Raw genomic sequence first — 9,194 nt, forward strand, 5'->3', positions numbered from 1 at the left:
AAATTGTTAAGTTGAACACTTTCATCCGAATTTGTTTGTAGAATTCGCAGTTGTGTGTGTGAGTTTCACTGATGTTTACCAATCTGTCTATAAAAAAAAAATTAGAAGCTAATTTCAAAAGTAACAAAAAATGGTTAATTTAAAATATATATGTATGCAGGGGCGGATCTAGTGTTAGGCATGGTGTGGCAGCTGCCACACCAGATTACAGCCCAATTTTTTTATTATTAATATAGTAGACCGAAAAGATAATACATATCACATAATTGGATAATGTTTCACAAATCAATGCGTGGTTCAGTGGTAGATAGTCTTTTATCTATAGTCACGTCCACGGTTCAACTCCCAGCGGTAGATAGTCCTTTAACAAACTTTTTTCTTTAGCCATTTCGCTATAGTGCTTTTTTTGTTTAATTTTCACATTACTAATATATATATCGCGGTAGATAGTCCTTTAACAAACTTTCTTTAGCCATTTCGCTATAGTGCTTTTTTTGTTTAATTTTCACATTACTAATATATATATCGTATTATAAATCAAATGTACACTAAAAAATTTCTTTTATAATTTTGCCACATCAAACCATCATGTCTAGATCCGCCCCTGTATGTATGTATATATTAGACTATGCTTAGTATATTAGTATGAGTGGAACACGAGGAGAATAGAAATGAGCATTATATTAAAAACATACTCCCTCTGGTCTCAAATATAAGAAAATATTCCTTTTTTAGATTCATTGAGTAGTTAATGTATGTGGTCTACATTGTAAAACAGATACATTAATTATTCTATGAACCTAAAAAAGGAATATTTTCTTATATTTGAGACCGGAGGGAGTATTTATTTAGTATAGTGACTAATTTGTGCTAAGCACTCATTGTGGTTAATATAGAAAAGAAAAATTAACGTAAAAAGAAAAATAATACTAAAACACATTAATTAGTTTGAGTATTCTGCATCTAACGTGTAGGAAAATATAAGTTTTAGAAGGATTGAATTATGACATTAGTGTACGGTCTGATGGCGTCATGGATAACCAAGTCTCACTTTCACTGAGAAAATTGTGTCGACTGATACTCTGAAAAAGATGTCGATCTTCCAGTAGAATTTTGGTTTTACACCATTTTTTATTAATTTTGAAAAACTATTTTTTTTGTCACTAGATGGGGTGATAATAGCACATGAAACTAAATGTAAACTGAAGATCTTCGATTCGAACCAAGGATACTATGAATATTTTGGCCTAATAATTTCGATATTTTCTCATTTATAACTTAGGGATTATTTATTTCAATAAGACTGAATCAAACATGTTTTTTAATTAGTATTTTCCCATCAAATTGTGCTCTTTTATTACAAATATTTGAATTAAAGGCATCCACCTTTATTTTTATGAGCGGATTTGGTCATTGTATCTATCGTCGAGAAATACTTGGTTAGGCACAACCCCAAATCATAAGTATTTAGACACACACATATGAATGATAAAATTTAAAAGAGAAATAATTTAGTCATATCACTTAAAATAAGTCCTACTAATCCATCTCTTATAAATAGACCGTATATGAAAGATCTGATAAATATAGCAAATTATGACTTTTTTTTTATCATGTTTTGATTTTCATTTTTCGACAGGATTATTATGTTCTTAATAAATTACATATCCAGTTATTATAATCTTAGTGAGAAAAATTATAATTGATGATGCTATACAAAGACCATAATAAGGCATGCATGCAATACACTTGAATGCAATTAACAAAATACTTTGATTTGAGTAAAACTTAACTTACTTAGGCCTCACTATTTTTACATGTATATTACCTAAATCTACAAAATCAAAATGATTAGTACCAGCAAATCAGCAATACATTGTGGATTTGAATAAAGATACATATAGTACATATTTTTAAACTCTGTGAGAAGGCTTAATTATGAGAGCACCAAAGCTAAAGTTGCCTTTGTTTCACATTGTTTCTCCTTTTTGGGTTCAAGCAATGATGCCTACCATTTTGCCAGCAGTCCCTTTAATTCTAGCTCTGAATTTTCAATTTTTTTTAGTAATTGACTAATTGTTTTTCTAACTTCTCATAGCAACAAAAATGGAAAACATATACAGAATCTGGTCCCCATGAGTCACTCTCATTACAGCTAATTGGCCAGCATAAATTATTAAATTACATAACCTCAATGAAACCAAAAACCCATGTCTCTTGATTATAGTATTTAGAAACATTCAGCAATGTACTTTAGGTACATGTTAGTTGAATGTCAAGGAACAAGGTCATATAAACACAAAAGGCCAAAGAATATGTTTTCTTGTTTCATCATCACATTATGTTAAGTAAATTTTCAGACAAAGGGTTAATTTTAAGGTGACGATTACGGTACACAACTTAAGTTTAGCGTACTAGTACAAAAATGGTCGGAGATTAAAATTATGGTGGACGGATGAATGAGCAAAACACTCCAAGTGGTTGGCCGCGAGGCAGACCACTTGACTGTGTTGTTGGATTGTCGGTTGACCAAAGCATGGCGGTCAGAGTGCACTCCATAAAAACACTGAGATATTATCCGAATTAAGACAATTAAAAAAGATGAAATTAGTGAAAAAAATTTAGAGACAAAAAATGTGAATTCCCTCCAAATTTTGTGATGAAAGAAAATGTGAATTCCCACTAAAAATTTTGTGATGAAAGAAAATGTGAATTCCCACTAAATTTTGTGATGAAAGAATTAGCAAAGGCTTTATTTTTGTCCAATTCCTATTGCTACTTTTTTTTGTCACAAAAATCGAGGCCTAATTCATCCTTACAAAACCAACTTATACGATGAGGATTGCCTCCTCTTTATAAACTCTTCTAAAGAATCATATCAATCCGATGTGGGACTAAATCCCATCGAATATTGGCCGCTAACATTTTTCCCTAAGCAGCGGAGTGGTAGATCAATACATCTAAAGAATATTGGCAGCCACAATCAATTAATCATTTGCATGTGGCTACATAAAACTTAAGGAGCAATAGTTATCCGATCATAGGCCTAAATAAAAAGGATTTGGACGCACACACATAAATTAAATAACATGTATTTTTTAAACAAGTAAATAATTTGTATTTTGATGTGTGTGCCTAAATTCTTTTTATTTAGGATTGTGTTCAAGCAAATATTGCTCAAATTTTAATTGTGTACTCCCTCCGGTCACATTTATAAGCAAAAAAAAACAACTTTTTAGGTACATTGAATAACTAAAGTATCTAACATATAAATGTGACCGGATACATTAATTATTTAATGAACCTAAAAAGTTGTTTTTTGCTTATAAATGTGACCGGATAAAGTATCTTAGAGGCGATATAATTTTAATCATAGGCTGCAGTTTTTATCAACATTGACTCTTGAACAACTAAATTTATTATGACAGTTCCTTAATTGATACTAATGTCTTAAAAGTTGTCACTTGTCACTCACTATAACTATGGTTTTCATGAGTTAAGATGGTTAATCACTTAATCCTTATCTTGACACATGGAATTTTGAAACGAAATGATGGAGATTGATGTAAAACGTAATTTGACATTAATATGAGAAAACTATAGTATAACAACGTAACAACCAATGGTTTTGCTTGCTAATAATTGTTGGTTGTGCGTGTCTAAAAGAGAAATCTATGATTGTCACTAAAGGCTGTCATATGTCAGCATTTGTTAGGAAATAAAGGGAAAATTTGCTAAAATTTAACTGAATGATGTAGTAGTTCAGAATTAGATGAACATGAAAAAATGTGTATACTAAGTATAACTATAGTGAATTTTGAACACAATTGTGGAATTAATCAATTATCAATAGGTAAAGAGAGCATGCGTGAAGGGTGGATAAGTCTATTGTGGTAGAGTGCCTCTACTTAAATGTATAGTTGTGGAATTAATTAAATGCATTTTCTTGTATAACTGCGGAATATGGATATGCATGTTACAGCTGAATATGTTTCGAATATGTTTCTATATGCATGATTGATTACACATTTTGTCAGAGAAGAACGTGGGTCTTTGTTTATTACAAATGATGAATGAAATTTCATTACAGTAGTGTTCACCGCTTGATCTTAGAACAAAAGAGCAATGATATTCTAACAATCAAAAATCAACAACTTTTGTGACAACCACCAATTTTTAAAGCAAAAGTAGATAGTGACATGGAAACCAAAGCAATAGAGAGAGAAAGTAAAAAGATAATGTGAGTATGAGAGATAAAGTTGTCACATAGGTTGTCACAAAATGGTTGTTAGAATATCATTTCTCAAAACAAAAAGAAGCATGAAATGCTATAAACAAAAATTGGATTGAAGGAACATATGCACTAAGGAATTAACATCTATGTTAAGAGTATTGATCTCTCAAATGTGAGTTAGAAATTGGATATTTGATGAAAGAGTATATGTTGAACAACATATAAATGAGATAACTCATATATCTAATGTATAAATGTTTTAAATAAAAATATGATATTGAAACTCACGTATGGTTAATCTTAATTTAATGCGACGATTTACCCTAATTTTTTACTCCCGGGAATTCCCAATGCAAATTCTTAGGCTATTTTTTAAAAAAAAAAAAAATTAGACTATTTTTTGTGAAATTCTTGTTAACGAATGTCCCGGGCACTCTTTAAATATTATTGGACTATCTTTTCATCTATCTAGGAAAGTTTTTTGTTTTTATTGGTGATAATATGTGTATAGATATTGACATTCCATAAGCTAAATAGCTAATTATAAGAAAATTCTTGTTCTTTCTTATCTTTTTGATTCGTCGTTATCTCACGTAGATTTGGACTTCTCAGTCATATATTCCATCAAAATTCTGTCTACTTTCATTCATTCCATTCCATACAAGGTGTTACATAAGTGGCCTTTTCAACTCACTATATGCAGTTGGTCACTTGGTGGTGGCTATATTCTTCTGAAATTCTTGTGTAATGTTATTATAATTGTGGGTCTTAAGTATATAATGATGGTGTCTCCCAGTTGAAGATGTGAGATTAACTTGAGGGAGTGAGGCATATGGAAAAAGAGAAATTTGGGAGCCACTTTGTGTGGCATTTCAGAGTGGGAGCCAAAGTTACTCTTTTTTGACATTATCATTAGCAGCTGGTGGGTTGCATTGACTCTAGATTGTATGAGTTTCACATCACTGTTTATTCGTACCATGTAAATTAAGGTCACCCTAATTGGAGCCTTTTTAGTTGCTAGAGCAATAATCGTATTAATAATCCTTTTACGCAATTATTTCAGCCTTGTAGCATTTGGAATAAATGTAAATTTAAAGTACAATTCTTTTTAGAATAAATAATTTTTACTAATGTGACTGTTACTATTGGATGAAGACTATAATACATAAGGAAAATACAAACTGTTTTACCAAAAGTTGTATTAAAATTAGATGATCAATAGTAACTAACTATCACTAACAAAGATCCAAAATGGTCATAGAACTGAAAAAGTGAAAGCCAAAAAGAGATTTTGAGAAAATTGTTTGTCGCCGAGGACCCGACTCGTGAGACACTTTGTCTTAACGGATGACTCAATTGGCTTGATAAGTAGCTATTACATGTCATGCTCGGTTCACTACAAAAAGTTCAATCAGAATTTCAGGTCAGCTAAGACCTCCTAAGCCATTTGACCATATTTTGTAAATAAAATAATGAATTTAGATGTAACATTGACCCATTCTGATGTGTTCTTATGAATCACTAACAAACTTCAATTGAATACCACAACTAAGAATGAACTTTTCATGACTCAATTCCTAGTTACCTCTAAAAGGGGGTGTAACTTGTATATAATGTGAATATATGTGGTGCGATATGAAGATTAAAATCGAAAAAAATGATATACAGTAAAAAAAATCCTTTTATATAAAATTTCAATTTAATTTGTGGGGCTTCATATTCAAAGTCTCAAATAACTTGCATATTATTCAACATAAAATTGCACTAAAAATATAAAATTCCCTCCATTCAAAAAATATATATATATAATGCCTTTAGATGTATATGATATAGGGACTGTAATATTTTAGAACAAGTTGCATATATTTCATTGAAATATTTTCTTTATCCTTTACTTCGCCGTCAAGGATATTACTATAATCCTCTTCCTAGCCTTTAATTTGAAGTGGTATAATGAATGATAGGCAAGAAACATTTGCATTTAATTTCCTCCATATGATAAGCTATCAAGCAAATCACAAAGCTATATATGAACCCAAGACCATCTCCAATGGGGTCACTTAGTGTTACAAGTCTTGGTATCTAATAGGTACTACTATTGAAAGTAATAATATCATGTGAGTACGAAAGAACTAGCTGATATAAAATAGTTGTACAAATATAATATCTCTTAATGCAATATAGAGATTTGAAGTGTATCAGTCACGACTTAAAACCAAGAATAGAAGTACATTCAAATTTTATAACATGTTCTTTCTTCGCTTTCATAGCAATTATTTTTCTTTTTGGTGAATTTCATAGCAATTATTCCATGCATGCTATAACAGTATCAAATTAAGGCATCTAACTTTAGAATTTTAAAAAGTGGTATATTGGCAAAGTGGTTATAAAAAGAAGAGAATAGAATAATGAGAAGGTAGGTGCTAGAATTTAAATGATGAATCTATCTCTAAAATAAGGCTAATCGATCTATTCTCTACATGTTGGTGTATATTATAAGGTTTAAACGCCAAAAGAGGCCAATTAGAAATATACTAAGGTTTTGCAAGGGTGAAACAGTGATGCTAAACAATGATTTTGTCTAATGAGTTTAGGTGTCATGACCAACTTTTCATGTTCAAAACTAAAACACAAGTAAATCCTAAAAGGGCATGAAACATGTCAATTGAAAATGTTTTGAACCATTTCGTAAACAATGTTTGAATAAACATAATTTGTAAGAGTGGAAAGAATCTAAACTAAGGGTCATGTACATTGCATGCTAACATCATCTCTTGGGCTATGTCTTTCTATTACTGTATACATCATCATTTACATCATGATGATGTTTCACAAACCATTTACATAATTTATAGGGTAAAGGTCTGTAAATTGTTAGTTATGGGGACAAATAATTATGATTAATGATGTACTTTTATAATACATACACATGCACACAGTGGTAAAACTAATCTCTTTTTGCAAAAAACTGTTCTGATATGTTGGAGATAAAATGCTTAGATTGGGGGATATATAAAAATATGTTGGAGTTAATTTGCACATGATAGAAAAACTCATAAAAATAAACGACTCTTCTATTATTTTATCAATCAAGCAAATAAATTACATTTGATATTTTCGATAAAATATTTAGAGATCCTTCAAAAATAAAATAAAATATTTAGAGATTTATTAATCCTCGTAGATCAGAATTTCGAAGAATTGAATTCTTTGCTGCTAAATGCTGATATTATTAGCGTTTTCCCTCAAAAAATATTATTAGGGTTTCCTTCAAAAAAATATTATTAGTGTTGGTGCGGCAGGTGCACGAAAAAATTGACGCTAGTATAAGTAAAATAGATTGAAAAAATTAAATGTATTTGATTAAAAAATGGATATAAATATCTAAAAGTAAAAAAAAATATTGATATTCCTAAACTTTTATTTTTAAAATAAAAAAAATCTGGGCAAATGACCATGTATCTTGATCTCTTTCGATGCATACCCATTATTTATTTTTTAACTACTCACTTGTATGGGAGAATAATTCGTAGAGAAATCAAAAATATATATTTGAGTTATTTAGAACTTAATTCGTAAAAGAAAGAATTAATATTTATTTGTTTGATGAGTGATATGTATGGTAAACCAACCAAGAATCATGTCCTATTATTTTTTATTTTTTTGGTGCAACTATTAATTTCTTCTTAACCATTTTTTTAACCCAAAATTTATTCTCCTCTTGCAATGACCAAAATGCCAAATAAATTTTGATTAATGATTGGCACCATCTGATAGTCTTCTCAGCAAAAATAGAGTGGTCTTATAAATGAAATGATTATAGGAATCATGGTGAAAGTTTTATGGGAATTTGCCAATCTTAGTTTTGATTTTCGTTTACAAGTTGAAGAGAAAGATGGGTATGGAGAAATAGAATGCAATAAGTAACGAAGATGCATCAGCAAGAATCAGCGATGTGTGGCTCATTAGTTGATTTCTTTTGGAACAAACACAAAATTTAAGTTGTAGTGAAAAATCCAAAAACATGAAAAATAACATTTTTTAAACTAGCATTGGTAACCTGAGTGTTTTTTTTTTTTTTAATGTGGGGGAAAGGATTAGATGAGTCCACTACAATATGAGAGCAAGAGTGAGAAGTTAAGGTTAGAACAAATCGTGTCTTGAGAGGACATTTTAGCGTCCTCTTTATAGGATAGGGAGCGAGGATCCATATGGAGTTAAGGCTAAAGAGTTATTGGTGTGCAATTACAAATAGCGGTTTCATAACCGTCATTCGTTGATCTTTATGGCGAGAAGGAGACGTTATGGATTGGGGGAATCCTAAACTCCTATCCATCGGAGATTTTGTTTGGTGTATCTTTGAAGTGGAATTGGTGTGGATAGAAGTGGATTTGTCATAAGATATGGATTTTATTTAGCCCTCTATTCCACAAATATTTGTTGGACGAAAGATGTATTTTAGGCCCCTTGGTTGGTGCTGTGTTGAAAACATGACAAGTGCTTTATAGGCCCCTTCAATTGCTCATAGACCCTCAAAATTCCAAAATCACCGCCCATAAGGATAAAGAATTGTTGGTGCGCGGTTACTAAAGACAAAGTTTTGTAACTGTCATATGTCGGTCTTTATGGCGGGCAAGAGGGTTATGGATTTTGGGAATCCTAAGACCACCCACATCCATGCCACTCATATGGGTGCTATAAATGGGTCCCACCTATTATTTTATATTACTTCACACTTCTCAATTATTTAAACCACTCAACTACATTTTCTAAATATTCATACCACTCTTCTAAAACTCTAAAATGGGTTCCACTAATCTTACAATATGAGTTTTAAATTAATAAAATATAGTTAAAAGGTGAAAAGTTGGGAGTTTTAATATAAAAACATTGATGTTGGCATTGCAAAAAGTGAAAGGCACCGTTGCATTGCAGTACCACCATGGTATATCAGAGGGTG

The sequence above is a fragment of the Medicago sativa genome, chromosome 5 (assembly GCF_051527215.1).
Source record: "Medicago sativa cultivar Bolivia chromosome 5, Bolivia_mono, whole genome shotgun sequence".
Taxonomy (NCBI): Eukaryota; Viridiplantae; Streptophyta; class Magnoliopsida; order Fabales; family Fabaceae; genus Medicago; species Medicago sativa.